Here is a 21228-nt window from a genome sequence, read left to right as displayed (position 1 = left end):
CTGAACCATGACAACCTGCACAAACCTCTCCTACCAAATCTCCATTTCCAAAAATTTCACTTATTAAAAAGTAAGATTAAGTGCTGGTGAGTTAGCACTGAATAATCATTTTTAGAATTACTACCTTTGGAGATATTGTTGACAGAATAAGCAATTCAGCACAGTCCAGATGCCAATGAGTTAAGTTCCTAAACTGTGTTTTTCTCTAGCAACCTTCCATGACGTACTTATACAGTTAAATTACTGTTTATGGAAACCCTAGGACAATGGTATCTAAGGTGACAACGTTGTCTCTTTAAATACCTCTTCCTGGAAGCAGTCCTTTGGGATGAGAAAGCACATAATTCTGTGAGATAATTGCAGGTACTACAAGTTTGGATCCTCTGTAGAGTACAGACCTGTTGGCTGTATTTTCACTTTTTTTTAAATAAAAGTTGAGAAAGAACAATGTTTCCTTGAGAAATTATCTTGAACCACACCTTCTTCCCATTGTGTCTCCTTCAGTAAGCACTGCAGAAGAACAGCAAGGTGTAGAGCTCAGGCAAAAGCAGAAATCAAATGCTTGTCTAGCTATTCTGTCCTGATTCTTTTAAAAACAAGTACGGCAGAGAAATACTGCAAATGGAGCGTAACGTCCTAGTCCTTCTTTTCTGTTGTTAGTAGACTACATCTCTACATGAAAATCATCAGTTTAATAATCAAATGGAATTTTTGTCAGAAATAAAAGAACTCCAGCACAACATCTTGAAACCAACTAGTTTAGCACCCCTAATGGCATCACATGTTTCCAGAACAGGAATGAAAAGAAAACATCTTCCATCTCTCAGATTTTTATGTGAATTTAGTTCTATCCTGTCCATCAAATCTGTGGAGATTGATTCATGTGTATATCAGGAGATTCAAAGGATTTTGGGGCTTAAGACAGCTTTTCCCCCAAAGGGAATGAGCTAGAGGAAACTGCAAGGTGAATTCCACAATGTCCTTCCCTATGCAAGTTTATACCACACAAGAGGATTATCTGGGCCACAGACACTGTAAGGTTTCTATATCAATTTCAATGGCATTAGATTGAACCTGAAGAATATCTTTGACTCAATTATAATGGGACCAGTTTCCTTTTTTCCCGCTGGGTTCCATAAGAGTAAGTCTGTGATTTGAAGGGTGCATCAGAAAGGCTGCCTCTAAAAGGGAAGGGTATAGTGATGTAAGCCTCACTCCCCGGGGGCCTGGAGATGGCTGTTGCAAGACCAGTTGACACAGGGGCAGGAGCAGGCCATTCGGAAGATACATTGGTGAAAGTTGTTCCAAGAATCAGGGCTTGTCTGGAGCCCCACCTGGAATTTGAAGCTGTTTTACCCTCGCGAGGCAGCAGGCTGGGTGTGTGGGGGCAAGAAGTGTACTTGCTGCACCCACAGGCATGACTCAAACCCCAAAACTTATGCTTCACAGTGAAATTGGAAGGAATGGTGATAGCCACCTTTCTGCCATATTTTCTCTCTTCAGTCTGGCTTGTGCATGTGAAGTTAGAAAACCCATATGGGTCTCATGTAATAAAACAATGCAAGAAGACACTGTCCCCTGGCAGGATTATATTATGCTGTCATTGGAGATAACCAATACCTAGCAGCAATAGAAAATGGGCAGATTGATGTGATGGCACATTACAAAGGAAGGAAGCAATTCAGTTTGATCAGTGACTCAATGCTCACTGGCCCAAGCCTCTGATCACTTTAAATCATTGTATTAACTTCGGCCATTTTGAGGCTCCATGATGAAGCTACTTTTGTTAAGTGTGGCAGTTTCTTTAGAAAGGAGAAGGATCAAAAAAGGAATGTGCAATGTGAATACAAGCACTCACTACTAGTGTTAAAATGTCTAACATATAGGTTATAGCACTATAGTGGCAAAATAGCATTCTTCAGAAGCTTTGCTGGAACTGGTTGTGTGAGCTAATCTGACTCACTTTTGGAAATGCTGTTTAACTATTGATCACCACATAACAAAGCTCCTCTATAAATATTCATTTTTAAATTGCTAATTGTGTTTCGATGTCCAAATGCTTTTAGTAAATTTACCTCCATTGTGAATACAATGCTGGATATATTACTTTAAAATAAATCTTCCATGGCACATTGCACCTTTATGGGGAAAAATTATCTGTCAAGCTTGCCACTAATTCATTGTGGGCAGAGGTCTGGTGACACACATTTGACCAAGACAGAGGACTCATCACTACCAGCCACAGCCTAAAAGCTGTCTGGCAACAGTGGGGCCAGAGACCTATTAGCAGAGTGGGGTGGGGGGATAGCGCCCTTAAATAGATGTACCCCTTTTTCTAAACAATCTGTGTGGGATGGGGATGAAGCAGCCAGGCTGGAGTCATGTTGGTGCTGCTTACAACACATGTTGGAAAGCAAAAACTGCCCAGTTCCAAAGGTTCCAAGACTCTAATGCCTTCAGATGTCAAAGTGTACAGGCTGGAGCATTTGTGTGTTGTCTAGTGAAATGGTCTCACATTGTGGAATTTCCTTTTCTTTCAAAAAGCTTGTAACAGAAAACCTAAATGATAAGAGGACTACAAGCTCAAAAGTCAAGGAATGACAACATTGAGTTTGCACAATCTTAACTCTGCTCCTTTTTCTGTATATATTATGATACAGCCTTTAATTACAGGACCACATACCATTTTTCAAATCCAATTTATCGTACAATATTGTACATGCACATCTTGTAGTACTGTGTACGTGGAGTTCAGAAAGTCATTTATATGAAAAGTAAAGAGTGAACCATTCTTATAAAGCATACTAAAAGAATAAGCATAATAAAACCAATAGTGAAAGTTTACTGACCAACATAGACCACCTAACTGCAAGAAACTGAAATACAGGTGCCAGTAGATACATATTTTAGAGAGAATTTATCCATAAAATGACTAAGTTAATACAGATATACTAGACCATTGTTACAATAAAAATAGAGCATGTATGCTAGAATGAAAACACATTTTATTCAAGGTGCTGTGCATGGTTATCTAATAAGGATTTGGTCTTGAATTTTACCTGTCTGTATGTGTGCCTCACTTTTTCACACATACATGTTCTAAAACTTCAGGTGCACAGATTCAGCCTAGGGCTGATATCAAATAGCTACACTCAATAACTGACAATTTTTAAAGAAGTCAGCAGTCCCCACTGATGTCTCCAATACGTGATGACAGGAAGAAACAAAGTGCCAAGTTTTATATGCCATTAACTATGTCTAGTTCACATTACAGAACTAAGTAATCAATGTCAATGAGATCAGCATTAAATATTATTGTGCACTTTCCACATTGCTTTTGCCTTACAAAGAAAATGGATTATTAAAAAATTCAGACTGACAAATCCTATTTTGAATGGGGGAACCAAGCTAAGTGCATACAATATACACTGTTGTAATACTGACTACAGATTTCTCATGCTTGGCAGTCTTGTTTCATACAGCAGTGGTGCAAAACTCTTCTGTTAGTTCATGTGTTTTTTTCAACCCTTACACCTTGTCTATGTACAGAAGTTGCAGGGGGTTGACCTAAATTCATTTTTAAACTGGTTTAGCTAAGCTAGTGTGAACTCTCTCTCTATATATATATACTCTTATTTCTGTTTGAGTGGCTTATTTTCAGATAGCTTAAATTGATTCCTAATTGACTTTAGATAAACTGAAAAAAGCTTGGTTTAAAGAAGCAAGAAGCACTGGCATAATGAAATTGGTTTAAAATCACATCTCAAGTTAAACCAGTGCAATTTTGCCATGTAGACAAGCCCTTAGAGTATCCATTGCCTTGTATCTTGTGCAATCATTTAACTTTGTGCAAAGTGGGTATGGAACACTAGCATTTTGATTTGTGCTCATTTTAAACAAGCTGTATTGCACGAGGAGAATCAGGCCCTTTGAGTTTTAGGTTTGAACAAAACCTTCAGGGCAAATTTTTCCCTTGGTTACAATCCATGTAACTCCATTGAGATCAGTGGGGCAGCTGGGGGGATGGCAGGGAAAGTGGCAGGGAATGTGGCCACACAACTCAACGTGAGACTCAGCCATAAAACCTAAAACTTTGCCTGTTTATGGGTCAAAACGACATGAAGCCACTTAGTGTTTCTTCTTAACCGATGCCTTGGACAAATTCATTGAAATGTTCATGAATGTTAGCAAATATAGCTTAAGTTTAAAACTACCTCTACACTGGTGATTGGCCATGGGTACTGGGCCACGTGTAGGATTGCCAACCCTCCAGGATTGTCCTGGAGTCTCCAGGAACTAAATATTAATTTTAATTAAAGATTATGTCATATGATGAAACTGTCAGGAATATGTCCAACCAAAATTGGCAACTGTAGCCATGTGTATTCTCATCCATGTATCCCACACCCATGTGAGTGTCCAATTATGCTGTGCTGGAGACGAGTATACACTCTGTACCCGGGTATACCCTCATCCACATTGCACCGTTTCTGATATGTGAAGTTAGCCCTAGCATTTCGGGGCAGCATCCCAGGGTTCTGTGCAGCACAGGAGACACTCTAGGATATATCTTGTTGTGTTGGTGGTACTGCAGATGACTTCACACATTTGGCTATGGCAGTTCCTGCTCACCCATCTCTTGCCCAACTTGGTGGAAGACCTGGAGCAGGGAACAACAATGTGGTTCTGCTCCTGCCCCTTCCTGGTGTGTGTGTGTGTGTGTGGCAGTATGCAACCAGTGAAAACCTTGGGTAAATGGACTTGGACCTTTCTCTCAAGCCAAAGACGGGTGATATGGACAGTGACTGATCCACTGATGTCCTTTGATACAGTCTCAGGAGACTGCTGGTGTTTCATCTGTATGTCCACTGGTGGACTGCCGCTTCTGACCAGGGAGAACCAGCATGGTGTGGTGGGATTACATCATCTTGGAAACCTGGGATGATGAAACATTGACTGCTGAATTTCTGAACGAGGAAGCAGATGGTTCTGGAGCTCTGTGAGGAGCTGGCCCCAAACCTACAGTAGCAGAACACTCAGTTCCATAGACTCAGCACCGAAGTGGACGGCTCTTGCTCTCTGGAAGCTGGTAAAGCTGGACAGATTCCTGTCAGTCACAAACCATTTTGGGGTGGGGAAGTCCACTGTAGGAGTTGTGGTGGTTCAGGTTTGTGAAGCTATCCACACTCTCATCTACCATGGGTGATCGTCATCATTAAAGTTCCAAAACTGATAGCTGGGTTCCAGAGAATGGGGTTTCCAATGGCACAGGTACCATTGAGAGCAACCATATCCCCATACTTTGCCCCCCTGAAGTCCTAGTGGACTACAAAGGCAGGTTCATTAACACTAATGTCAGATTCACAGAAAAGATTTGTGGCAGGAGGATGCGGATAAGATCGGGACTGTACTTGAAAGGGGAGGAAGAGACTTCATACCCTGAAAATGATATGGTTCTGTACAGCATCTCCACACCCTGGGATGATCCCATGTACCTGCTCCTACCCTGGCTAATGAAACTCTGCCCAGACATCAACAACCTGGCAAAACAGGAATTACATTTTGAAATGTAAATTTGTATATATGCAGAGTTGTGGAGCAGGTTAGAATTTCCACTTATTTAGAAAATACAAGTTTACAAGATGATCCAAAAATTCTGCAGGATAATCCAAGAAATTTACAGGTTATTCTAAGCATGTGGATTTCCATTACTCTTAATAACTTAATAGCTTTTATGTTCATGTTCCTTCTAGTATTAAGGAATGACTAGATTAATTAAATTTGACAACAGATCAGAAAAAAAAACACATTAAAATGGCTTAAATAAGTATGAATGACTTGCTTTGCTCCTCAAAATTGCAAACTCACTATATTTTTCTTTGCTATTACGTTACTATTGCTGGGACTCTACATGTCCAGCTACAGTACATTAGTTAAATTATTTGATACTATACAACTGACTTAACAAGACATGATGCATGATTAAAATCATCAAGTTTGTCCAGGAAATGCATAATGATAGTTTTCAAAAAACGTGGTTTAAATACTTAAGAGATTTAAAACAACTTTACACATTTTAACTCTTAAAGAGCAAAGTTTTTATTTGTTTTTCGAAATGAAAATCTTACAACCTTAATATTCCAAGTTTTTTTGTGGCTCACCTTATATTCCTGTGATCCTTGAATGTACTGATTTAATAAAAAATACATGGTATCTTTGAATAAACCAGTATGTCTTGAATAACAGCATTTTTGATGGGCAAATATTAGTAAACTAATTACTTCTCTGTGTGAATGCCTGAAACTACCCAAAACTTCTAACACGGAGGTCTGATAGCAGTTGTTTGCTAATGTTTTGGTATACTGATGTTCTGATCATGAATAAATTATAATTAATTTACTTTTTAACATGCTGGCATTCTTAACAAGGTGTAACAGCAGATGTGTGGTAAATGATCATTTGCTATTAATGTTCGTTATTAGCATTGGTTAAAAAATACTAAATTTTCAACCAAAAAAGTGACATATTTCTGATGATTATTGTAAAAACTATCCAATTTTAGACCAGTTGTATTCATTTATCTGATTATACTCAAAATATGGGAACATCAATATTTTCTAGCTCCTTAGTAATAGCATTATTGTTGTTGTTGCTAACAGAAACAACAAAGTCCAAACTAGAATCCTTATTGTAAACAGACACTAGGGAATCTTAATTCAGTTGACTTTATGAGGCCCATTCCTGTAATGCTTGGGACTGAGAATTAACCTTACTCGCACAGGGCTATTGTAACATCTTTTACTCCCATTGAATAAAAACAATGAGGAGTCTGGTGGCACCTTAAAGACTAACAGATTTATTTGGGCATAAGCTGTCGGGGGTAAAAAACCCACTTCTTCAGATGCATGGAGTGAAAGTTACAGATGCAGGCATAAATATACTGACACATGAAGAGAAGGGAATTACCTTACAAGTGGAGAAACAGTAGTGACAAGGCCAATTCAATCAGGATGGATGTGGTCCACTGCCAATAATTGATGAGGAGGTGTCAATATCAAGAGAGGGAAAATTGAATAGTTATTTAGGGTCAGATTTTTAAAGGTATGTAATCAATTAAAGATGCAGATGGGCACTTTGTGGGATTTTCAAAAGCACCTAAACAGGTTAGGTGTCCAACTCCCATGGGAATTTATTTAAGTGTTTATCTGCCTCTTTAGGTGCTTAAGTACCTTTGAAAATCTGGCCCTTACCTCCAAAATATTCCCACTGAAATCAATCAGATTCCATGTGAAGTAAAGTGCTACTCACTCTGAGTTAAGGTCCTCACAATCCAATGCACTAGTCGCATTATGGATTTCACTAGGCCTGATAGTAGCAGTATTCACATCGGTGGTCATTGTCTCATTAAAGTTTGAATATTAAGGGCTCGATTTTACTTATGCAGCATCTGTTTAGTTTATTATAGTGGTGATTTATAGGGCTTTCAGCCGAGCCCTTTAATGGATTATATTACCAGTTTCAAACATGGGAGGAATAGGGAATACCCAAGATAGCCTGAACACCAGACTTTCTTTAGACTTCATATGCATGAAGAGTTAATTACCAGAGCATAGAAACAGTGGGGGCGGGGTGGGGGAGGATTTGTTAGTCTCTCAGGTAACTAGACTGGAACACACAAAGAAGAGAGGAAGTCAGCTTTCTGGCTCTGCTGGAAGTGACTAAATAGACAAATAGAGCAAAGGAAGCTGCACTGAATTCTGGGGGTGTTTGTTTTAGTGCTCTATCTTCTGTGGAAAGATGAAATCTAAAAAATCCTTTGTTTTTTTAGACTTGTTTGGGATTTCTCATCGCAGGACAGGGAGACCCCACATTTTATGCTCCCATACAGGTTAAGGGATTTGCAGTTTTCCCTCCATTTAATTTTATTAGCCTGTTAAAAGTTTTAATTTCCACCCCAAGGACTGTACCCAGAAACTTTGCTGACTCAGGTACATTCTTAAAGGGACAGGGAGCCCACAGGTATTCACGGAGGCAGTGGTCTTGTGAATGCAGTAGGGGACACTTTGCAGAACAATTCCTGACTGCTGCCTTTCCTCAGGGGTGTTGGAACAATATGTATATGGGGTTGGGGGGTGCTTAGAGCCATTGAACCAAACTGTAAACCCTGTGTATGATGGAAACCACTTCAACCCAGCATCCCTAGTTCCAGCACCTATGCCTTTCCTCTGAGTCCAAGACTAGAGTTGCCAGGTACAAGAGTAACCCACACACCTTCTGGGTGTGGTGTTCTGTCCCATCTAGTGGCACCGAGACCACTTAGAGAGAGATATAAAATGAGTCTGCTCTACAGCCTTAGCTAACTGCCAGTTGGCTTTTAGCTCATGTGGTAGAGGCTCATGCTCTAAGCTCCAGAGGTCCCTGGTTCAATCCTGCCTGCCAATGACCGGCATTATATAAGATAGGTAGGAACCAGAGCTGGCTTTACCATGAGGCGAACTGAGGCAGCTGCCTCAGGTGCCAGACTTTGGGGGGGCCACCACTAGGACCCAGAGTGTAGAAAATTGTGTCTGCTGCTAGTGCATATGTATTCTCTCTGCTGTAGATGCACAGAGATGGTAGAGTGCTGTGCTGGAGGAAGAAGGGTACAAGAGACATAACAGGCAGGAGAAAAGGTGAGAGGGAATAACAGAAAGAGAGAGAGGAGGAGGAGCCTTTTATGAACCTCTCTAGCATCCCCAGGAGCCTGGACTGATTAACACCAGCTTCTCAGGGAGCTTCCTGTTTCCTGCTGCTTCCATGAACTCACTTGAGGAGAACAGGCAGTCAACTGAAGTAGTAGGAGCCAGTTAGGCCCTTTAGACGGTGATATCTTCCCTCATTCAGGCCCTGATACCAGCCTGCTTATTTGTCCCCTTCAACTGAGTGTTGAGAGCCACTATAGCTGGCACAGAGCACCAGTCATGAGTGAAAGAAGAAAACGCCCCTCTGGGGCAGCATTCACAAAAAGAAAGCAAGCAAAGGAAGCTTTTCTATCTAAGCAGGAAGATACATAGACACAAATGTTCATGGTAAGTCTTCTGGCCCCAGTGAAGATGAGAGTGGTGAGGAGATGCCTGATCTTCCAGTTAGTCAGAGTGCAGGTGACCTAGAAACTACTGAAGCCATCTCCAATCTCCATCTCCATCTCCAATGAATGTAACCATGTACATTCCTGAAGAAAAGTGTAGCTCAGAAAAGAGTATGGTGCAGGCGCAAGAAACAGCTGCTGCTGAGTTTAGTTCCTTAAGTCTAGATGATCCAGGACTGTGGACCCACTTGAGCAGCCTGAGGGACTTCCTTGTACTGCTTGGGCCACAGCAAATGAAAAACTTCATGTTCCCCAAAGACAATGAAAATAGAAGTTTCCGTCCAACACATTACTGGCATGAAATCCCCAATGGTGACAAAGTGGAGAGGCCATGGCTTATGTACTCAAAAACCTAGAATGCTGCATACTGTTTTTGTTGAAAACTCTTCCAGTCTAATGTTCCAGCCACACTGGGTTCTACAAGAACAAAGGACTGGAAAAATCTGGCTAGAAATCTGGCATGCTATGAGACGGTGTCAAGGTTCCTTCCCCACTCTGAACTCTAGAGTACAGATGTGGGGACCTGCATGAAAGACCCCCTTAGCTTATTCTTACCAGTTTAGGTTAAAAACTTCCTCAAGGTACAAACTTTGCGTTGTCCTTGAACCCTATGCTGCCACTACCAAGCGTGTTAAACAAAGAACAGGGAAAGAGCCCACTTGGAGACGTCTTACCCCTCAAAATATTCCCCCAAGCCCTACACCCCCTTTCCTAGGAAAGGCTTGATAAAAATCCTCACCAATTTGCATAGGTGAACACAGACACAAACCCTTGGATTTTAAGAACAATGAAAAAACAATCAGGTTCTTAAAAGAAGAATTTTAATTAAAGAAAAAGTAAAATAATCACCTCTGTAAAATCAGGATGGTAAATACCTTACAGGGTAATCAGATTCCAAACACAGAGAATCCCTCTAGGCAAAACCTTAAGTTACCAAAAGACACAAAAACAGGAATATACATTCCATTCAGCACAGCTATTTTACCAGCCATTAAGCAAAAGAAAATCTAACGCATTTCTAGCTAGATTGCTTACTAACTTTTTACAGGCGTTCTGAAGAGCATTCTTGATCTGTTCCTGGAAAAAGCATCACACTGACATACAGAGCCTTTGTCTCCCCCCCCCCCCAGCTTTGAAAGCACCTTGTCTCTTCATTGGTCATTTTGGGTCAGGTGCCAGTGAGGTTATCTTAGTTTCTTAACCCTTTACAGGTGAAAGGATTTTGCCTCTGGCCAGGAGGGATTTTATAGCACTGTATACAGAAAGGTGGTTACCCTTCCCTTTATATTTGTGACAGAAGGGAGCAAATCACCAGAGAGCATTCCATAGGTGGACAGAGCTTGAGATGAGACTAAGGTTAAAGGCTACCATAGATGATCAGCATCAAGAGAAGACTGCATCAGAGTCTCTTCACTGGCAAAAATTTTCTGAAGAGGCTCATTGCCATTGTGAGAATGCTTGCTACCCCAAACCTAGCACTGTGTGGCACTTCAGATCAGCTGTATGTGCCAAACAATGGAGACTTCCTTAAAATTGTGGAGCTGATGGCTCAGTTTGATGCTGTACTCCAGAATATCTAAGAAGAGTCACCACCCAAGAAATATACACATACCACTACCTTTGAAAAACAATTCAAAATGAGATCATAAAGTTACTGGCAACAAAAGTCAAACAGAAGATTTTGGCAGATCTGAAGTCAGCAAGATATTACTCTGTTATTCTTGACTGCAGACCTGACATCAGCCATACGGAACAAATGACTTTAATGGTGTGTTTTGTAACAACAACAGAACCCAGTGAAAATGACCCTGCAATGGTGACTGTCAAAGAGCATTTTCTAGAATTTATTGACATTGATGATACTACAGGAGCTGGTATGACAAATGTGCTTCTTAAAAAGCTGGAAGATACGGGAATTGCAATAGCTGACATGAGAGGTCAGGGCTACGATAATGGTGCCAACATAAGAGGAAAGAACAGAGGAGTACAGACATGGATCTGAGAGTGAAACCCTCAGGCTTTTTTTGTCCCATGCAGTTCTCATTCATTGAACTTGGTGGTCAGTAATTATTAACAAATGATACTATTTCCCTGAGGTAGCCCAAAGGATAGACTGACTAGAAATTCGTAATAATATTATCAACTCACCTATTATGGGTGTCACAGCAGTAGTAAGTGTCTCAAGCTAAGGGTACGGACAGCCTCTGTAGCCAATCATTCCCTGCTTTCATAGCTCACAGATCCTTTTCATTCATCAGTTTACAGATTTTATGCTGTTTACTCTAGATCTCCCTGCTAAGCATTATGTAATCTTTTACTCATTTTGCACTGGACAAGGACATTCATGAAGAGTGCCTCATGCTAAAGTGAATGTACAGTAAAAAAATGGCATTTTTTGTTTTAAAAGAAGAGGCAGTACTTCCTCAGCTTCAGCAAATACACTCTTGGAAGAATGTTTTGCATTTGTCTAAAGGATATGGGATGATGACATGACATCACAGGAAAATTTTGTGTGTGCGTGAATGAGTGAGAAAGGGGAGAGAATGCACCTTACAAGTAGGTTTTTGGAGGTACTTCTAACAGAATTTGACTTCTTAGCTGTTCCTGCCGATTGGTACAGGGCCACTAAGAGAAGCTACGGTAATCTATTTTATAGATTTGAATGACCACTTGTAAATTATATCTGATGGTGTTATTTTTATGCAGATGCAAAGTAACTGTTTAACAGGTTATACTTGCAGCAAAACTGCAGTTCCCAAAAGTACAAATACCCTATTTTATCTGAGAAATTAAATTAAATAATGCACAAATTAGACCTTGAGCTGCATTCAGTAATTTAACTGAAATCAGCTTCTCAATTGCATTTAAAAATTCCAATTGTTAATGAGAATGACAGTAATTATGGTCATATTTTAGAGCACTTTGAATGAGATAAAATTAATTTTATCTGAAATGGCAACGTTCTAATAGCCTGTATCTACCGCCCCCTGCTTGTGGCATGATTTTAGCAGCTGATAACATGAGAAATATTTAAGCTAGAAACCAATTCTTTGACAACTGAGGGTTGGGAAATCTGACTTTTGAAAGGTACACAATACAAGAGAGAATATGTGAAAGAAGACAGCTGAAACCATTAGTTAACTGAGGGTTTGGACAACCAGATTTTGAAGCCCATTCAGATCTGCAGATTTTGATGTCTGAACTCAGGGCCTGCAGAACCAGCACTCGTCATTATCCAGGAGATGAATAACTTCCCTGAAGTTGACTAGTCAGCAAGGGGAGCTGAAGGAGAAGGAAATCTTGGAGTAGTGAGGTGTTCAGCAGCACAAGACCAGCTCTTGTATTTCTCAGGTGACTATCAATGTGACTTTTAGAGGCTCAGATCTTGCAATGTTCTCAGCTCCAGACAGGTCTGGGAGCTAGGGCTCAGGGTCCTTCTCCTGCTCTCACTGATATCAGTGGCAAAATTCCTGAGGAAGCTGGATTAGGACCGAGGACTATGAGCCATACTCTGATCTGCACGTTGGGACCAGCTGATGGGCTACACAAATAATATCATTTTTCAAATGTTCAGAAGTATATATTTGCAAGGATGTGCATCTCACTTGCCAGGATACCTCCCCCAACTGATATGCACATTCATGTAAGCACAATTCACAGACATGTATATCAAAAGCTGTGTGACTGTAAGCATAGTGTGTACAAAAGTGCATGCCATGCTTGCACTGTCACTGAAAATTTGAGTGAGGGCACGTCTACACTACAGACTTCGGTCAGTGCAAGTTACATTGGTGTGCAACCGCTGAAGTTTGTATATCACTCGGGCGTGTGCATACTTAGCTGCTTGCGTGGGCATTGCACATACTCACCAGGAGTGTTTGTGTTGATGTAAAGTATGGTTTATTACATGTCGGATCCCACTGTGCTCTGTGCCATCTCCCGGCACAATGCCTTTTGACGTTTTTGCAGTGTTTTGTGGAATAGTAATGACTTGCCCCGGGTTTTCTGGGAACTAGGGGTCAAGATCCTAGCATGCAACTTTCTCCATGCCATTATGCCATCCATAGCCCATATTTTTTGCCCCTTTTTAAAAAAAATATTTCACATACTCAGCCAGCACTTTTCAGCCTCTGTCATCTCTGGCAGAAGCACTGAGCCTGCACAATTCACTCTTCTCATTAATGTTGCAAATACAGGATACATAATTGTCATGGATTTGCAGATCCTCAGGAAGTACTGCACCAACTGGGGAGATGAAGATTCTTCAAGAGCAGTTTGGTGAGGGATATAGTGAAAACCAATTCAAGGTTGTTCATGGCATTCACAACCAGCTGCAGATGGAGCACCACTTCTGAGCCCAGAGAAATAAGCACTGGCTGGTGGGATTGCATTGTAATGCAGGTTTGGGATGACAAGCAGTGGCTGCTGAATGTTCAGATGCAAAAGGCCACGATCCTGGGTCTGTGTTCCAAGCTTGCGCCAGCCCTCCAGCCCATGGACATCGGAATGGGAGCTGCATTGACAGTGGTGATTGCACTCTGGAAGCTTGCAATGCTGGATTGCTACTGGTCAGTGGGCAATCATTTTGGAATTGGAAAAAACACAGAAGGGGCCATCGTCATGCAAGCATGTCTCCTGCTACACAGGACTATGACTCTCATCAATGTGCCAGAAATAATGGATGGATCTGCAGCAATGGGGTTCCCTAACTGCAGTGGGGTGATAAACAGCACCCATCCCTATTTTGGCATCAGCCACCTGGCTACAGAGTACCTCATTAGAAAGGGCTACTTTTCTATGGTTACGCAGGCACTGGTGAATCACCGGAGACTCTTCGCTGATATCAGCGTGGGCTGGTCAGGGAAGGTGCATGATGCACACATCTTTAAGAACACAGGACTGTGCAGAAAGCTGCAGGCAGGGACATGGTTTCCCAACTGGCAGGTGATCATTGGTGATATTGATGTGCCAATAGTTGTTATTCTGGGGGACCCAGCCTACCTCTTGCTCCCCAGGCTCATGAAGCCGTACACTGGCCACCTCAACAGCACCAAGGAAAGATTTAGCTACTGGCTCAGCAGGTGCAAAATGGCAATTGAATATGCTTTTGGTAGCACAGGTGCCGACTTTCCAAAGTGCTGGAGCGTGCTGGTTCCCTGGCTCTGTCCCAGGCCCCGTCCCCATTCCACCCCTTCCCCCAAGGCCCTACCCACATCCCTCCTCTTCCCACCCCCGGTCCACCCTGCTCCGCATCTTCCCGCCCCCTCTCCATCTCTGCCCTACCTCTTCCCACCCATTTCCGCTCCCTCCCCGGAGCACGCTGCATCCTCGCTCCTCCCCCTCCCTCCCAGCCTTCTGCACCCCACAAATCAGCTGATCGCAGCAGGCAGGAGGAGGGAGGGGGAGGCACTCATCCACGGGGCCTGCCAACAGCTCCAGCTCCAGATCACCCACTGAGTCGGTGCCTATGTTTGGTAAATTAAAGGGACACTGTCAGTGTTTACTCATTAGACTGGATCTCAGTGAGAAAAATATCCCTATGGTTATGGCTGCTTATTGTGTCCTGCATAATATCTGTGTGGCAAAGGACTCTACCAGGGCAGAGGTGGAGTAGCAGTCAGCTGACTTTGAACAGCAAAACACAAGGGCTGTTACAAGAGCCCAGTGTGGAGCTATGCAGTGGAGGGATGCTTTGAAAGAGCACTTTAATAGTCAGCCACAGGAGTGTTCTGTGTCAGCGTGTTCTCTGGGCCTGGAGATTTGGGTGCTGCTAAGAATTGTGCAGAGCTTCCTGTACATTTAAAAACATGACTGGGTGCTTTCTTGAAGCTATGAATTCTGTGGTGTGTATTCCCTGTTTGCTTTGAGTACAGCCACGGATTCTGCAATATTTGTTGTGAACTAATAAAGATAATTTGAGTCTCCAAAAATAGAACTTAATTGAATGGAAAAACAGTGCAGAAAATGAATGTGCAAAAAACCACAGGCTATGGAATACACATTTTAACATAGCTTAATGGGGTGAGCATTTAAAATTAGAAAGGAAGTAAACATTTAGTCCATTTGAGTAAACAAATGTAGTTTGCTGTGGCTGCACATTCACTAACTAGTGAGAACCACAACTGGTGTACGTGAAGTTATGGTTTTCCTTGCTGTCCCCTGGTGTGGAATGCTAGGGGTAATGATGCATCCTGTGATGTCAAGTGGGATGTGGGTGGGTGGAATCTAGGGAGCACTGAACCTGAGTTCTCCAAGGACTGCAAAGGGTGGAGAGACTCCAGGATTTTTGGACTTGTAATTAAACCAGCATCTGTAGCATTTAGGTTTGCTCCCTGAGAAGACCCATAAAAAGGCATTCAGCAGCCATGGAGAGGGCACCCCTAAGCCTGCTGTACCAGAAGCTGCTGATAAATACAGTCTGATATACCACTGAATTTACTGTCACAAGGGAAAAGGAAAGATAAAGGAAGGGAGTTTTGAAACTTATTACCAAACACAGTTTTAATAAGAATTGCTTATTGGCACTTCAGCTTTGGAACACCTCAGCACACCATTGTTCTCCAGCTCCAGCAATGGTTAATATGGCCTGCCAGGGGCAAAGAGGGGAAGGCTTTTTTTGTTGCATGAAGCTATAAAATCCCTTATCCAGGAGTACAATTATAGGGCAGTGACCCTGAATATTGGCACTATGTTCTTGAATTCATTACTTTGTAGTCAAGGAGAGTTCCTGTTTGGCATCCTTTAAACAAATCCCTATGATTTAACATTTTTATCAATGACCTGAAGGAAAACATAAAATCATCACTCATAACATTAGAGAGAGAAGGTGGGTGAGGTAATATGTTTTATTGGACCAACTTCTGTTGGTGTCTCTCTCACCAACAGAAGTTGGCCCAATAAAACATATTACCTCACCCACCTTGTCTCTCTAAAATCCTGGACTGACATGTCTACAACTACACTACATACATTTCTGATAATGTTAGCAGATGACTCAAACATTGGAGGAGCAGTAAATAATGAAGAGGACAGGTCACTGATACAGAGTAATTTGGATCACTTGGTAAGTTGAGTGCAAGCAAACAATATGCATTTTAGTATGGCCTGATGTAAAGTTATACATCTAGGAACAAAGAATCCAGGCCACATTTACAAGATGAGGGACTCCATCCACCCTGACCCCCTAGTATTTTTTTGAGAGTCACTGCCCAGAATAATCAGCTAAATATCAGCTCCCAATGCGCTGCTGTGGCCAAAGGGGCTAACATGATTCTTGGATGTATGAACAGCAGTAAGGAGGTTATATTTGTTATGCTGGCAGATCAGGTGCCTGCTTATGCCAAGGCCCCTAGGCATCAACTGTACACTGACAAATTCATAGCTGGAAAGCAGTCTGGCTCACTTGTGTTAGTGTTGTTAAAATAGATATTAGGTTAATGAAAATGTATTTAGTGTTTAGACTTCATGAAATGCTTATAAGTTGCTGAATGCATTAATCTCACTTATAATATCTCTATCCTATGTTAAAAGGTAATGTGTAAGTGTTTACTCTATAATTGTAAAAGCATTCATGCTGAAACCATAAACCCCCACAGGTAGGAGCGAAGCCTTACCAAGTGTAAAATACTGGTTTACAACAGGAGGTCTTATCTCCTGACCAACAAAAGAAGGCCCATAGACACCAGAAAAACCATTGTGAAACATCCGAGGACAAAAGACTTTGTTGATTGCCCCCCACCACCCAACCATGAAGAGGAGACGAGCATCAGAACTTGTCCCATCAGCTTGAACTCTGGGGGATGGGAATAAGAATCTCTGACAGGAAGAAACTGCATCTCTATTCTGCTTGGATTTGGAGAGGGCAAGATTTCTAAGCATAAGCAAGGGATTCCCTGCTGCTTAGCCTGAGTTAGCCCTCGAGGGCATATAGAGCTTACATATTACAGGAGCTTCTATTACCTTTTGAAACCTGAGACTAACTCATTTGTGTGTGTATGTTTACCTGCTTTAACCTTGTAAATAACTTATTTCCTTTTTCTAGTTAATAATTAGTTTATTACAGGATTGGCTACAAGCATTGCCTTTGGTGTAGGATCTAAGGTGCAACTGACCTCAGGTAAGTGACTGGCCCTTTGGAACAGGGAGTAACCTGAATATTATTGTGATTTTTGGCAAGATAACCTGGGGGCAAGATAGACCAGAGTACCCAAAGGGACCATCTGTGACTCTATGGTTAGGCTGTTATAGTGCTTGAGAAGTTCACCCTCGATACATGGTTGGTGAAATCTAAGTATAGAACTTGCAGTCAATTTGGGGTTTGTGCCCTGGTTTGTAACAGTCTGCCTTGTAGCTGGTACTCAGGGTCTTGAGACACTCCAGACAGCTTGACAATATAATCTCTGAATTTGGCACCACACCAGTGAGACCGTTGCTAGAATATGGCATCCCGTTCTGGTGTTCACAGTTCAAGAAGGGTGTAGATAAATTAGACAAGATTCAGAGAAGAGTGACAACCTAGTGATAGAGGATGTGGAAAAAGCTAATGCTTTTTTTGCCTCTGTCTTTACGAACAAGGTCAGCCCCCAGACTACTGCACTGGGCAGCACAGCATGGGGAAGAGGTGACCAGCCCCCTGTGGAGAAAGAAGTGGTTCGGGACTATTTAGAAAAGCTGGACGAGCACAAGTCCATGGGGCTGGATGCACTGCATCCGAGAGTGCTAAAGGAGTTGGCGGATGTGATTGCAGAGCCATTGGCCATTATCTTTGAAAACTCGTGGTGATCGGGGGAAGTCCCGGATGACTGGAAAAAGGCTAATGTAGTGCCCATCTTTAAAAAGGGGAAGAAGGAGGATCCTGGGAACTACAGGCCAGTCAGCCTCACCTCAGTCCCTGGAAAAATCATGGAGCAGGTCCTCAGGGAATCTATTCTGAAGCACTTAGAGCAGAGGAAAGTGATCAGGAACAGTCAGCATGGATTCACTAAGGGCAAGTCATGCCTGACTAATCTAATTGCCTTCTATGATGAGATAACTGGCTCTGTGGATGAGGGGAAAGCAATGGACGTGTTGTTCCCTGACTTTAGCAAAGCTTTTGACACGGTCTCCCACAGTATTCTTGCCAGCCAGTTAAAGAAGTATGGGCTGGATGAATGGACTATAAAGTGGATAGAAAGTTGGCTAGATTGTTGGGCTCAATGGGTAGTGATCAATGGCTCCATGTCTAGTATCAAGTGGAGTGCCCCAAGGGTCGGTCCTCGGGCTGATTTTGTTCAATATCTTCATAAATGATCTGGAGGATGGTGTGGATTGCACCCTCAGCAAGTTTGCAGATGACACTAAACTGGGAGGAGAGGTAGATACACTGGAGGGTAGGGATAGGATACAGAGGGCCCTAGACAAATTAGAGAATTGGGCCAAAAGAAATCTGATGAGGTTCAACAAGGACAAGTGCAGAGTCCTGCGGTTAGGATGGAAGAATCCCATGCACCGCTACAGACTAGGGATCGAATGGCTAGGCAGCAGTTCTGCAGAAAAGGACCTAGGGGTTACAGTGGACGAGAAGCTGGATATGAGTCAACAGTGTGCCCTTGTAGCCAAGAAGGCCAATGGCATTTTGGGATGTATAAGTAGGGGCATTGCCAGCAGATCGAGGGACGTGATCATTCCCCTCTATTCGACATTGGTGAGGCTTCTTCTGGAGTACTGTGTCCAGTTTTAGGCCCCACACAATAAGAAGGATGTGGAAAAATTGGAAAACGTCCAGCGGAGGGCAACAAAAATGCTTAGGGGACTGGAACACATGGCTTATGAGGAGAGACTGAGGGAACTGGAATTGTTTAGTCTGCGGAAGAGAAGAATGAGGGGGGATTTGATAGCTGCTTTCAACTACCTGAAAGGGGGTTCCAAAGAAGATGGATCTAGACTGTTCTCAGTGATAGCAGATGACAGGAGAAAGAGTAATGGTCTCAAGTTGCAGTGCGGGAGGTTTAGGTTGGATATTAGGAAAAAACGTTTTCACTAGGAGGGTGGTGAAACACTGGAATGCGTTACCTAGGGAGGTGGTGGAATCTCCTTCCTTAGAAGTTTTTAACGTCAGGCTTGACAAAGCCCTGGCTGGGATGATTTAGTTGGGGATTGGTCCTGCTTTGAGCAGGGGGTTGGACTAGATGACCTCCCGTAGTCCCTTCCACCCCTGATATTCTATGATTCTATCATTCTATCATGCAAGAATGATAAAAAGATTAGAAAACATGACTTGCGTGATAGATTTAACTGATTACAGTCTATAAGTACCTACACTAGGGAACAGAAATTTGATAAAGGGCTCTTCAGTCTAGCAGACAAAGGTATAACAAGGTCCAGTGGCTGGAAGTTGAAGATAGACAAATTCTGACTGGAAATAAGGCATTGATTGTTAACAATGAGGGTAATTAACCACCGGAACAATTTACCAAATGGGGCGGTGGATTGTCTATCACAGGCAATTTTGAAATCAAAATTAGATGTTTTTCTAAAATGAGAATTAGTTCCGGGATGTTCTACTGTCTGTATTATACAGGAGGCACCTAAGCCAGGTCAGCCACTTAGGTAGTCCATGCCCCAGGAGCTGAAGCTGTCTCTGTTTTCTGCTCACGCTTGATACCTGACTCACACTCTGCAGGCATTTCCCGGTGTCCTAGCTATCTTTTGTGCTAATGCTGTCCTTCTGCCTATTGTGTCCTGCCTCTGATCCTTCTGATGTGGGGTCTGGCAGGTCTCCGGTCTCAGTCATGCTCAGAGCATGCCTGCAAGCGCAGGCCCCACCAGCAAGAAAAATGTTTCCCTCACCTACTTTAAAAATCCCACTTGGGTATTCAGCTTGGGCTCTGAGCGGCTCATTAGCTGTTGATGGTAGCAGTTCTGAGGCCACTTTGAAAACACAGACCAGCAGAGTCTAAAGTGCCTATGGGGGTTAGGTGGCACCTGAGCAGCGGCTCTGAAAGTGGCAATCACACCTACATGGTGGACATAGGCACCTATCTGCCTGTTTAGGACCTTAATTCCTTTTAAAACCCTGGCCTCACAGTAATGCAAGTAATACTTGTTTGTACATTGATTTGTATCAGGGGGGTAGCCGTGTTAGTCTGTATCCACAAAAACAACAAGGAGTCCGGTGGCACCTTAAAGACAAACAGATTTATTTGGCCATAAGCTTTCTGCATCTGAAGAAGTGGGGGTTTTTTACCCACGAAAGTTTATGCCCGAATGAATCTGTTCGTCTTTAACATGCCACCGGACTCCTTGTTTTTTTAACTGATTTGAGTGCCTTGGGCAGAAGGCTCTCTAGAATGCTAGAGTAGAGTTATTCAGGCTTTTACCTCGACTCCTTTCCTGAGCCTCATACACTTATTCTTGATGTATATATTTACAAAGATCTTATGAACATCTTATATTTATGAAGTGCTGTGTCTATTCTATTTATATTTGTATTTTGTTATTGTATTATGCACCAGACCCTATTGCTAAGGCACAAAGAGTCAATGGTAATTAAGATTTCTGTTGGAGGTAAAATACTTATGGAAAATCTAATGAAATATTATATACTAGTTTTCCCTCTGCATTGATTCAGCCAAAAGTAGACAATCGGCAGATTGTTTCGAAGAAAGAGAAAAGGGCAGCTCTATTTTTTTCTCTCATTTTAAAATAAATACATATCTTGAAGGTGTGAATTTCATGGTGCCTTAGTATTCATGGCAGAGTCAAAACTAGGCTTTAGGAAATGTTGAGTGAAACTGATTTGTCCTACAATAAGGACCACTATAAATGGCTGATGACAATGTGTGAAATAAATACATGATTATTTCAATACTACTGAAGAAAGTGTTATTAATGGTGAATAGCAAAATCGCTGACCTCACATGGTGTGACAAAATGGGAGTTTTCTGTAATATTTTTGTGAGTCCTATGTGTGCATCAGTTTCTCTCTGTACTGTACATTGCTCATGGAGAAATAAGGGTTAAGTCTGCTCTTGGGGGCAGCTCAGGACTTGAAGTGTGGATGCCACCTTGGTGTCAGGGCTGCAGTAAATGGGTTGGTAAGGAACTGGCTGGAACCTACTGAA

This window comes from Caretta caretta, chromosome 1 (genome assembly GCF_965140235.1).
Source record: "Caretta caretta isolate rCarCar2 chromosome 1, rCarCar1.hap1, whole genome shotgun sequence".
Taxonomy (NCBI): domain Eukaryota; kingdom Metazoa; phylum Chordata; order Testudines; family Cheloniidae; genus Caretta; species Caretta caretta.
The sequence above is the reverse complement of the archived record's forward strand: the minus strand, read 5'-3'. Positions refer to the sequence as shown.